A 12,775-nucleotide genomic window follows, 5' to 3' on the forward strand; every position below is an offset into this window, starting at 1 on the left:
CCCCCGACCCAAGGGTAGTTTTCTCTGTCACATATTGTTCTAAGAAGTAAGCCAGCTCTGTAAACTATCAAAGATTGTAATTTTCAACTTGGGTAATATGAGGAGGTTGTAGGAGGTAATCTTCTGGGAGAATAATATTTTGAAAAATTCACCCAGGTTATTGTTTTTTTTAAAAAAAATCATTTTCCTACAATCTGCTATGGAGATTTACTGTCCTGAGTTTGCTAGAGACAGGAATTTCCCACAAGATAGAACTAAGTTTTCTGGGGGTTTTTGTTTTTATTTTTTTCCACCTTGCTAAAAGTTTTCTCTTTTAGCATTTAGAGTATGTCTTGAATATTTGTAGATAAAATTATATGCTGCTGCCAGGTGCCAAGGGCTCACAACTGTAATCCTAGCTACTCAAGAGGTCGATGTGAAGATCATGGTTCAAAGCCAGTCTGGGCAGGTAAGTCCATGAGACTCTTATCTCCAATTAACCACCAGATAACTGGAAGTGGTGCTGTGGCTCAAGTGGTAGAGTGCTAGCCTTGAGCTGAAGAGCTCAGGGATAGTGCCCAGGCCCAGAATTCAAGACCCATGCCTGACAAAATAAAAATTACATGCTGCCAAGGATTTGCCTTAAAATATTACAGAGGGTGAATTCAACCCTCCAATACCACCAAAAAGAAAAAGAAAGGAAGAGAGAAAGAGAGAGAGAGGGAGGGAAGGAGGAAGGAAAGAAGGAAGGAAGGAAGGAAGGAAAGAAGGAAGGAAGGAGGAAGGAAAAAGAAAAAAAGTCACAGTAACATATGTCTTGTAATGTCAGAGCCAATCACATGCAGAAACCAGAACATGAAGTCTGTGAAGGTGTCAGGGTACTGGTAAAGTAGCAAAGTACTGACATTCATTTATCAAGCAGGCACAATGGGGCACTCTGAGAACATCTCCACAGGCCAGGGGATGGGCCTTATTCCTATTACTCCATCTTACAGACAAGGGCACTGAGGCTAGAGAGGTAAAAAAAAAAAATCTGCTCAAGATCACTAAGAGACAGTCAAGGTCAGATCACAAAACTCTACCTGACCTTGGGCTCTTACCTAATGAACCACCCTGAGTTTACACAGAAAGTGATTAGAAGCTATGATCCAATGACAGAAAAGCAACAATGCCAAAGCAAGCCTCCACATTCTACCAGGACGGGCTGGCTGTGGTACACCACGTGCAGTGTACCTTTGCTCACTCACAGTGGACATTATTCAGATATAGCAAAGACAGACCCTGAGGCTGGGACCCAAGTTCAGCCCAAGGTCACTCGATCCAGAAGTCCTATAAGAAGTGGAATCCCATTCCAGCCGCAGCATGCCCAGTCTCTCTCTTACCTCAGTGGCTTTCCATCTCCTGAACTGCTCTGGGAGATAGCATGGGAAACATCCCAGCCCATCACGTTAAAATCTCTTCTTTAACAAAAAAAAAAAATGAAACAGCTTCAAAAACACAATCACAAAAGCAACTGGAAAGGCACTGCAGCCTGGGCGTATGACTCAAAGCAAAAGAAACTCACTGGAGGTAAACACACCTGGTAAGTCACTTCGCCTTCTTCCAGAAATGTATGCACTGAAGGGCCAGAAGTGGGAAAGAGAGGGGCTCTGGGTGAGAGGCCGTTTGGCTGCCCCATGACCTCTCTCAGCCAAGTTTTCCACACCTCCCTTTCCCGTTTCCTTCCTGCCCATGCCTGATTGTGTTCCCTCAGCTTCCTTCATGGGCCCAGGGCTCTCTGATGGGAGGATTCATCCGTGTCACTTCCTATGCAAACAGTGAGCAGTGACCACAGCACTCTACCCGCACTGAGTGAGGGTGGGTCAGAGCATCAGCCCAGAGCGCCTCTAAACAAGCCACTGACAGGCTGCACAGCCATGGCTTAAAAACTCGCTCTCTTCCCTCCTAACACAGAGAAAACAGGACATTGAACTTGACAATCATATGAGTATACTATGCTTCAGAATTAGGATTTTTTATTTCAAATTTTGGAAAACACAGGTATATAACTATCTTGGGGGACTGTACCCAAGTCTAAGCACAAAATTCACTTACGTTTCCTATGCAATTTATTATAGACACAGCCTGAAACTCATTTTATATCACTGAATAATTTCATGCATGATATAAAGTTTCTTGGTATGCAATTATTCATGTGTTGCATTACACAAGTGCTTCCAAGCTTGGGATTTTTTGGAACCAATGCTGATCCCCTGTATAAATCCCTGGCACTCAGTGTTATTTTGGTAGTGGTGCTGTTATTCTGTGTGTTATTTCACTGAATCTCACAGGAAACACGTGAATTTCTAAGCACCACCACCCCACATGACTTTCAACAAGCCAATAGTTATGCAGTACAGAATTTTTTTAAGATGAAAAAAGATATCCATCATAAGGAGACAAAAACATGAGAGGCGAACAAGTAGCTACAGGTCTGGGAGAGTTGGCACTGTGACAGGGTGGGTTTCAGACGTGTGGCCACTCAGGTGAGTCAGGAAGAAAAGCAAGCAGGTTCTACCATGAAATCATGCAATCGCTGCTCCAGAGCCAAGACGCTGGATCATGCAGAGAAAGAACAAAACAGGTATGAACTAGTGTCCGCTGTTAAAGAACCCCATAATCCCAACTGATAGAACTCAAGGTTAATTACGAATGAGGAAAACGAAGCTTCTCAACAGAGATGGTCAAGCTACTCCCCCTCACCCCCAGGGAGACAACATGTATGCACATGCATGCCAGTCCCACCACAAATGGCCTTTCTTTACTCTGTCCTCAACCTTGTAAAGACATGCACTCCACATTTCTTGAGTGAGCACTTGGAAGAACTTAAGTTCTACAAAGTAGCACTTGGTGACCTTGAAGAGGACAGCCTGGGTACCTATAGCAGAATACCTATAGTGTTGTCAAGTCAGTCTATTAGCATACTACCAGCCCTGTGTGGCCATTGAAGACCTCAAAACAAAGACTGCCCAAATGAGTACTGAGCCAGTCTAGGACACTGGAGATGACAAACTAGGTGTGGAGACCTCCCTGGAGCCTTCTGCATCCCTGTGGGGTGTGAGCACGCGGGGAAAAGAGCAAATGTGAAATGCTCTGGTTTTCAAGTGGGGCTCTTAAGCACTGAAAAACTTCAGTAGGCGCCATCTGAAGCAGTTCTATCTAATAAATACAGCAAATACGACACAGAGTAAACCTAACTCAAGAGAGTCACTCCTCTGTTTGATTGTGATAAGGAATTCAAACTTCCAGGGAAACAGATTCTATTTACTACATTCTCTCAACGTAAGCAAAGAACTCCCTGGGAAAATAAAAATGTGTGTCTGTTTTCCACTTGGATGGTAAGAGTGAGCAGAAGTCAACAAATCTTTCACACAGATCTTGGAATCTGAAACCTCGGTGCGCCAAAATTCACGTGTACTCTGCTCAGCAACAGGTCGGGAAATTTTCATTGGAAATAAATGCGACAAATCGTCAGGATTAAGCACTGGTCATGGCAGAGGGTAAGGAATGCTGACAGCCTCAGCATCCAGAGCAGACTGTGTCTTAGGTCTTACCATGTCATATGGGCATGGGCCACCAGCACCCAGCGAAGACCACGTTTTTAAAGCCTCCTTAACACATGCTCCTTCTAAATATTATATATAAGCTGGGCACCCATGGCCCATACTTACCTATAATCCTAGCTACTCAGGAGGCTGAGATTTGAGGATTGCAGTTCAAAGCCAGCCTGGGCAGGAAAGTCTGAGAGACTCTTATCTCCAATAAACTACTCAGAAAAAGTTAGAAGTGGCGCTGTGACTCAAGTGGTAGAGAGCTACCTTGAGCGAAAGCAGCTCAGGACAGAAACTCAGAGTCAGCACCTAAGCACAGGATTCAAGGCCCGCAACTGGGGAAAAATTATATTTAAGAAAACGTGGAGAAATTATTTCTTAGTCCTATCAATATAACAGTTATTATTTGTCATTTTACAGAATTTTAGTAATTATTACATGCCAAGAATGGTGCTAATGACTTTTCCACGCATTATCTCATCAAATCCTTGCAATCCTAACTTACAGATGAGCTAACGAGGTAACACAATCTGGCTAGATTTACAGGATGGGAGATGATACACTGGTTCCCAAACTCAGTCACGCCAGGTTCTATTACATTGTAAGATGGACAGTTACCACATATACCCCTCATAGTAACAGGATTTACCACATTCTCCCATTATCCAATGGCTTTCAGTACCAACATACATTGACCAGAAGGAAAAGAAAAACATAAAACGGGGCATCAAGCATACCTTCTCAGTATCAGAATGGATGGAAACTACTTGCATCAGTTTTCATTCTTTTGAATTATCAGGGCTAGGAATGTCCGATTTTTCTACTTTTACCAGAAAATTCAAATAACATTTAATATTTTCTAATTATAAATTCACTGTTTAAAAAAAGCCTAGAAATTTATTGGAAACTAAGAGGAAAATAAAACTAAAATTATCCCTATGTTACCAGCCACAGATCAATGTTAAAATTCTGGCACATTTTGTCCACGTTTTTACTTAAGCATATGTTTAATTCATCTGTATAAGACTGTAGCAATTGGTGTATTTTCACTAATTGTGATTACGTATTATTTACCATACAAATGAAAAAAATTTAATAATCATTTTAAGTGGGCATATAATATTCTACTACATAAATTACCATTAATTTAACTATTTTCTACTGGTGAAATGTTAAGTCCACTTTTATTTTTACTAATGTTCAAAAAAGTTGGCCACACTTTCTGTTTTACAGATTGAACCTGTTGTCCTAGGCATGCTAGGCAAGGCCTTTACTATCAGCTCTGATTTCCTTTGGAGTAGACGCTTAAGAACACTTGCCAAATCAAAAGCTATGGATTTACAAGTGTCTTATTGCATGTCTCTAACTATCTTGCCAATTCCTGTCAAGTGTTCAGCTATGACTTTCATTTCTTGCTCTGTAAAATAAAGGGTGATAAGACAAAAGAAAAAGAAAGCACAGAATGGGTCCTAAAGATTTAATAGGTTTATTGAATCCTTGTCTTTTACTTTCAGCCAGTCAATAATTAGAAATTTGGAGCTACAAGTTCATAGATAACTGAATTTAAGGGGTAAGATAAAGATTTTTTTCACCCTTTTTCTAGTTGAAAAATCATTCCAAATCAATAAGCAAAGCCAAACACAGATGCTAAAAGCTCCGTGTTTGATGAGATAAGGATTTCAGAAACCCCACACCACAAAATAAAATCAATTTTAAAGATACAGGTAGTAGGAATTTGTTTTGGAGGGAAGTGGTAAGGTATGTTGTAGGCAGGAAAGGACCTGAGAATATGGGAACTGTTTGAATGTCTTTATTAGGAAGTATTATTCCTCCCAGTGTAGGTGAGAACAGGAAGTCCCAGGGCCCCAAGGGTCTATCTTCAGGGGGAACAAGAGTAGAGGAGCTGAAATTATCTGCTAAGGCTGGATCATGTGAAAGGGTTACATGCGAGACAATTCCAGTTACAGCTGGAGGGGTATGGGAAGAGTTGGATGTTCAAGGAAAATCAAGGAAATGAAAGGTAAGGTATTTACTTACTCAAGGAAAGGGGGGAGGGGGAGCCAGAAATGTGCTCAAAAAGGAAAACATCTAAATGCCACACTTGGCTTAGCAGTAAATAGTACTTACATATTCATGCTGAATAGAAAGCATAGATTGGAGTCTAACCAGAATTTTCATTCTGCCAATTACACCAGAGGGATGGTGGAGGGAAAGATGGAGCACAAATATGCTTAAACTAGGTCTCACCTACCACCACCACCGTTGCCAACCTAGCAAGCGCTGGTGTTTCCTGAGTATATTCAGAAAACAGTAAGTAGACCTCCTGTCTCTGCAAGGGTCGGGGGCTGCCACAAGACAAGGCATCATGAAGAATCCCTGAACAAGGATGGCTCTCAGAATAGGAAGGCTCTTCTTCCAGGCCTCCAAGGCAATGTGCTGTGGAATTCTTGCATCAAGGAAAAGGGGAAGAGCAGCAGGTTCAAGTTCAGGTATTCTGTGATAATCTCCTGGGGCAAGGCTTCATTGAACATAAAACTCTTCATGGGATTGCTGAAAATAGTTGAACGAAGAGCCAATGGATACTGAGCTGGGAGAAGTTGGACCCAGAGAGAAACCAAAACTGTAACTGATGTAGACCTACAATTACCCACCTCCACCACCCTCATGATACAGATAAGGCTAGTAACACTGTCAAGATGAAAAGCTGGTGCTCTGAGCCTAACCCACGAAGAGGAACAACCTGGAGGCTGAAGACAGCCACCTAGTCTTTTAGATTTCAGTGGAGATTCCCTGAGCACAGACATCTACTACACAGGCTGTCATCGTGATGGTCAGTATTACAATGGGCAGGGACTGTCAATGAGTACAATTACTAAATGTTCATATCCCAAGCCATACCCTAACTTACCAGTGACCTTAGTTCCCATTTCTGGAGCATCTGGCCCATACTTTCTAATTTGTTGATTCACTCTCACTGTCTCTCTCTCTCTCTCACTGTCTCCACTGTCTCCTCTCTCTCTCTCTCTCTCTCACACACACACACGTACACATACACTAGCAGCAATCACAAGGCCCATCTTGATACTATACTAGAAAAAAATAAACCAAAGCACACTGAAGTGCTTAGAAGTTTAGATAATGAACTGGCTATCCCAATTTCTATATCTGGCATATATCTGGACATCTGGGAAAGCTGACCCAGTTTGAGCTAGGTGCACCAACTTACCCATATTAAATTATACACTTTGATCAATCTCCAAAGTAGCTTTAGCTTCACTTTACTAGCAGAATAACAAACTCCAGAAAAAAATTCTATATGCTTTTAAATTTTCATGTATAAGTACAGAAATGAACACCAACTGCCCGGTCCCTGCTTTTCATAAGCCAACTCAAGTATTAAGCATACCATGTGTTGGTCACCAGTGGCTCATGTCTATAATCTCAGCTACTCAGGAGGCTGAGATCTAAAAGATCTAAAGAGCAGGCCCAAGAAGACAAGTCTGTAATACTCTTATCTCTAATTAACCAGGAAAAAGATGAAACTGAAATTGTGGCTAAAGTGGTAGGGTGCCAGTTTTGTCTGTTTTTTTTTTTTTTTGTTGGTTGTAGGGCCTGAACTCTGGGCTTAGGTGCTGTCACTCAGCTCTTCAGCTCCAGGCTAGCACTCTACCACTTGAGCCACAGCGCCACTTCTGGCTTTTTCTGCTTATATGGTGCTGAGGAATCGAGCCCAGGGCCTCATGCATGCAAGGCAAGCACTCTACCTCTGAGCCACCTTCCCAGCCTCTAGAGTGCCAGTTTTAAGTGAAAAAGCTGAGTGGGAGTACAAGGCATTGAGTTGAAGCCGCAGTACTGATATCAAAAAAAAAGAAAGAAAGCTTGGTTGAAGTGTGTTTAGTTTCCAATATCCAACCTAACATGATTACATGATTACAGGAAGCTCACTTATGATTACAGAAAAAAAGAGGATAGAGATATCCAAAAGAAAATGAAAGGGAGAAGGAAAATAAAAAGTTTGTGTCTCAAAAACTTCCAGAAGATGAAACAAAGGCTAAATTTCAACTAGAAAACCAACTGGATTTTCATCCTACCTACTGCATATAACATAAGAAAACAGTTGCAAAGTACTGTGTGGAGAGATAATATGTTGAACTGAACTTCTGGAGAAGGCCATTCTACCTACCTCCAATAGTTCAGCTATCTGAAGAACAACAGATACAGAACAGAGCTGAGATGCTGCTCCCATTCAGTCCATACTCCTCACCCTTGAACGGTGACTATGATGAATGACACAGGAAAGCAAGCCAGTGATCTACCTATGCCACACAGCATGTAAACCAACCTGTAAACACAAGAGCATCTCCTCTGAAGACATGGCAATCCCTAGGCCGTCGCTGAGCCTACGCTGAATGATGTCTGGTGATATGAGAAAGCCCTTTATGATCTATTCCAGGCCAATCTAAATACGGATGAGGAAGGAGAATAGCAAGAATAAGGATGGAGGTCAAGGATGCAGTTTCAACACACTGAGTGCATTTACTGTATCAAGCACTGTGCTAAACTGTCATACCCTAAAACCCTCAGAAGAGTTCTCTGAGATGTTATTATTTACCCTCATATTACAGATAAAGCTGAGGCTTTACTCAGGGACATAAAGTATCAGAACCAAGCCCAAAAGCATAGCCATTGTACCAGGTACATCACCATTACCATGACCACCACCACCACACATGCCTGCCCTTCGCCCATCTGCACAAAGGACAGAGACTTACCATACCATCTCTGTTCCCCAAGCCTTTGAGTATTAGTGCTTTGGGAAGGTACTACTTTCCCATCCTCATCCAGCCATTCCTAACTTGCCTTGCAGAACTCATCAGGTCACTTGTACAGGGGCTATTTTAGACTACCTCTCTCGAAGATTTGGTGCCTCTTCTGGTTGGCTCAGCCCTGGGGATGGACACTCTTCTTCTCACTGCACTTCACCAATCAGTTATGAAGAACATGGACCATTTTGTATTCAATTCTAGTCTCTAGCTTAGATGAGTGCTAAATTCATAGCTGGTATAAAATCCCCATATTGGGTAGTTGAGCAAATGAATGAGAAATGGAAACTGAAACTACAGGCTTATTCCAAGAGTCTCAGGGACCAGAAATGTCTGAATACCAGTCCTGAGCTCATCTCTTATCAACCATGAACAATTTATTTAAACCTCACCAAGCAATGGAGAGTATTTCATCTATGAAATAAAAGCTAACACTGGTAGCCATCTCTCTCCTGACAGTATAGGTTTAGCACCTTTGCTCATCAAGGAGCACAAAGTAGGTGCAAATAAATGTTAGCTACTGGTCACAATGTATAGGTCAAACACCAAGCATCTAATCAAGGACTTTGCCTTTGGTACCCAAGGGCAGAGCAAGTGTTCCTTCTTCCTATATGTAGCTATGGGGTAGGGAAATTACCTTGACAACCAATCCAAGTTTCTTCCAGAGGTAAACATTTAAAGATACTTTAGGTTTTTCTATAAAGCTAGGAGGGGAAAATTGATTGTCACATAAACTTGAATTTAACTTTTAAGCAGGCATTTCCCTGGAACCAGATGATGGAGCTCAGATATTTGCCTTTGAGAAAGCACTACCATTAACTGTATTGTATCACTTTACCTACTGAATCTCAGTAAAACTAGAATGTTCCGAAACTTTTTGTCATGTCACATTCATCCAAATACTTTGGCTATAAATAAGAAAATACAACATTGTTTACTGTGTATATGCAAGTAAGAATAAATGAAAGATTATCAGATAGAAACTGGGCATGGCAGTATATACCTGCAATCCCAGCTACTTAGGAAGCAGCAACAGAAGACCCAAGCCAAATACACACACACACACACACACACACACACACACACACACATACACACACAGAAAGAGAGAGAACTTATCTTAAAAAAAAATGGGCCAGGCACCAGTGGTAACACCCCTGTAATCGAAGCGACTAAGGAGGCTGAGAACTAAGGATTGTGATTGGAAGCCAGCCAGGTTAGAAAAGCCCATGAGACTCTTATCTCCAATTAACCACCAAAAAACCAGAAGTAGAGCAGTGGCTCAGTGGTAGAGTGCTAGCCTGGAGAAAAAAAGCTCAAGGACAACACTTAGTCTCTGAGTTCAAGCTCCAGTACTGGCACCAAAAGAAAAAAGAAAAGGAATTGAAGATATGAGTCAAGCAGGAGAGTATCTGCCTAGGAAACATGAGGCTCTGAGTTCAACCCCGGCACCACCAAAAAAAAAAAAGAAAGAATCTCTTCTGACATTTCTAAAATGAAAAGTCACTACTGCACTACTGGGTGGAAGAAGGGAAGGGAGCAGGTTATGGTTTAGCTATGAAGCCTTCCCCGCAAAGGCTCGTGTGCAGAAGCTTGGTCCTCAGCTGGTGGATCCAATCTCTGAGGTGACTGAGTCATGAGGATCAATCCACCTCCTTGATGGTGTTACTGTGAGGCCATGGGAACTTCCTGAGGCTATGGAAACTTCCTGAGGTCTGGTTGAAGGAAGTGGTCACTGGTAAGGGGGCCTGGCCTTGGTGGGGATGTCTCCCCCTGGGCTCATCTCTGTTCATCACTGTCTCCTGGCTACCATGATTTGAGCAGCTTTGTTCCAAAATACCCTTCTGCCATGATGCTCTGCCTCACTACAGGCTGGAAAAGAGAGAGCCACGCAACAGTGGATTGAAATCTCTGAAATGCTGGATCCAAATAAACCTTCAGGAATTGTGTTACAGCAATAGGAAAGTCCTTCTATACCTCGATGAGATTCAATATAACAGGAGTGAAGCATAACCAAAATGGTTAACTGCAACTCATCTTCACCCCAAGTAAACTGAAGAAAATTGGAACCTCTGGAATCCTTTTGCTAGACTCAAGTAAGCAGGGTTTAGAGATTACTTAATAGTCAAACTGCTTTGGATTTAAACACACTGTCTGAGAATCCTGAGCCAGCATGAATGAAAGATGATTTTTCTGTTTTTAGCCCCCTCTCCTAAGGAGATAGACAGTTATGGATTACAGTGGCAGAAAAAAAAAAAACTAAAGACATTACAATGGTTAAGAGAGTGGGCTGTGAAAGAAAAGAGTCATGAATCTGAGTATTAATTTTGACTTCCAAATAACTATAAATTCTCATCAAACTTCCTTAGTCTCAATTTCCTCCTCTGTAAAATGAAAACTGTAGTAATACAGTCACAGGGCTACTAAAAGGATTAGCGAATGTAGGTAAAGCAGCCATCAGAGTATCTGGCCCACAAATAATGCCTCATGAAATTATCTGCTAATTATAGCTATTACAATTAGGTGAAAAGTGGTTTTAAAGGCAACACTCAAGGAATAAAAAGGAGATGTGAAAGGTGATACTAAGAACCAATTTCTTTTTAATATCTTTGAAAAAAAAAGCCACTGAGGTGGAGAATCACAACAGGGCGGGAATATCTACAGCTGAGCAATTGCTTAAATAAGAAATAAGGTAGCTTTAATTCAGATAGGGCTTCAAGTTACAATGGACAAGAAACAAGCTGTTGTATGTAGTTATGTGCTAGCTCAATGTATTTCTTTTTGTATTTTTTTCACGCCAACCAATAAACATCACTTCATATTTCTTAGAGTCTAAACACAAAAATAAAACTCTCCTGGCACTCCTGGACCTGGGCTTACAACATGCTCAGTAATTTTCCATTTCAGTCTTGTGCTCGAAGATTTAGAAATGCACTTCAGTTCTTAACCAAAATATTTATGCTCTGCAGTATTTATTGCTCCTGCGTAATGAAACGCCAGCAAACAGAAGAGAAAGGTATCCAAGAGGAAATGTGCACAGTGTCCCAGAGCAGAAGGTCAAGGTCAACCTGTGGAACACATCTCACAACTCTAACAGGATAGCACTGTTAATAGAGTTCACCCAGCCCCACCCTGCCACCAAAGCCCAGGTCATCACCAGGGCAGAGAATTCCAGTGCCACACACAGAACACATGAACAACTCACAATGATCCCAACCACCCCTCCAGGAAATGGGTTATTACCTGTCCACTCCCCAAACTTCAAGTAGATTTGCAACTCGTGCATTTTCTGTCTTTTTATAAGGCAACACTTTCTTGCTCATGGATGGTTCTCTACCATTTGAACCATGCCTTCAATCTGGCTTTTGGCTGGCTAACTGAAGGCAGTGACTCAGATTTTTCTGCCCTAGCTGGCCTCTAACCTCAAACCTCAGATCTTAGCCTCTTGAGGAGCTAGGATTATAGGCATGAGCCCTGGCTTTGCCAAGCTACTACTTTTTTTTTAAGTTAAGCTGTCATACTGTTCAAAAGTTGTTCTACTTGTTTCTAATTTAAGTACACATTTTTTAAAAAGTGCCTATGAGACAACTTCTCAGAAGAAAATACTCCTCAGGTTTATGCTTCAAATACGGAAAAGCTGTTCACATGACAGGAAACTCAACTTCAAAAGCAACTGCATTTCCTACAGGAACTTAGACCTTGGCAATACAGCTCTCCTGGTGACATGGTTGTCCCTGGCACCCAGGAGGGGAAAAGCAAGCAGTTCTACCTGCCAGTGTGTATACAGCACTTTCTCATTCTTCACAACAAATCACAAGTCCAATTTATTTATTTTACATCAATTCTAAAGCACCCATGAGGATGGCTCAAGACAGAAAGCTCCTGGTGGAGCATTTCCTCAAATATCCCTATCCCCTGGTCTGTATTGTTGACATGTTAGAGCCAATTATCAAAGACAATGGAAAAATAACCTTAGCAACCTAGGAAAAAGTAGACTCATGTGACAGATTCCCAGTTAGAGCAGAGCCGGAGGTGTACCTGTCCTAGCCAATGCTCTCATATTCTCTATACTAGCCCCATGTCAATTCAAACTTGGTTTAAATGCCCTCCTTTCCTGCTCATTCACAGCGCATAGATTCAACCCCCTACTTGAGAGGTCTTAAGATCTATGGCATCCTTTTCACAACAAAGAAGACAACCACTGACACCCTCCTCCTCCAACACCACTCAGTAAAAGACCATTCTTAGGGTTTCCAATACAACTAGCTCATCAAGTACGGGCGGAAACCATGAATAAGTACAACATGCTCTGCTTTCAGAATCACTGAAAGGCAGACAGAAGAAATCAATTGACCACAGCTCTCACCAGATGTTAATGTCTAG

Source organism: Dipodomys ordii, unplaced genomic scaffold, assembly GCF_000151885.1.
Source record: "Dipodomys ordii isolate 6190 unplaced genomic scaffold, Dord_2.0 Scaffold26, whole genome shotgun sequence".
NCBI lineage: Eukaryota > Metazoa > Chordata > Mammalia > Rodentia > Heteromyidae > Dipodomys > Dipodomys ordii.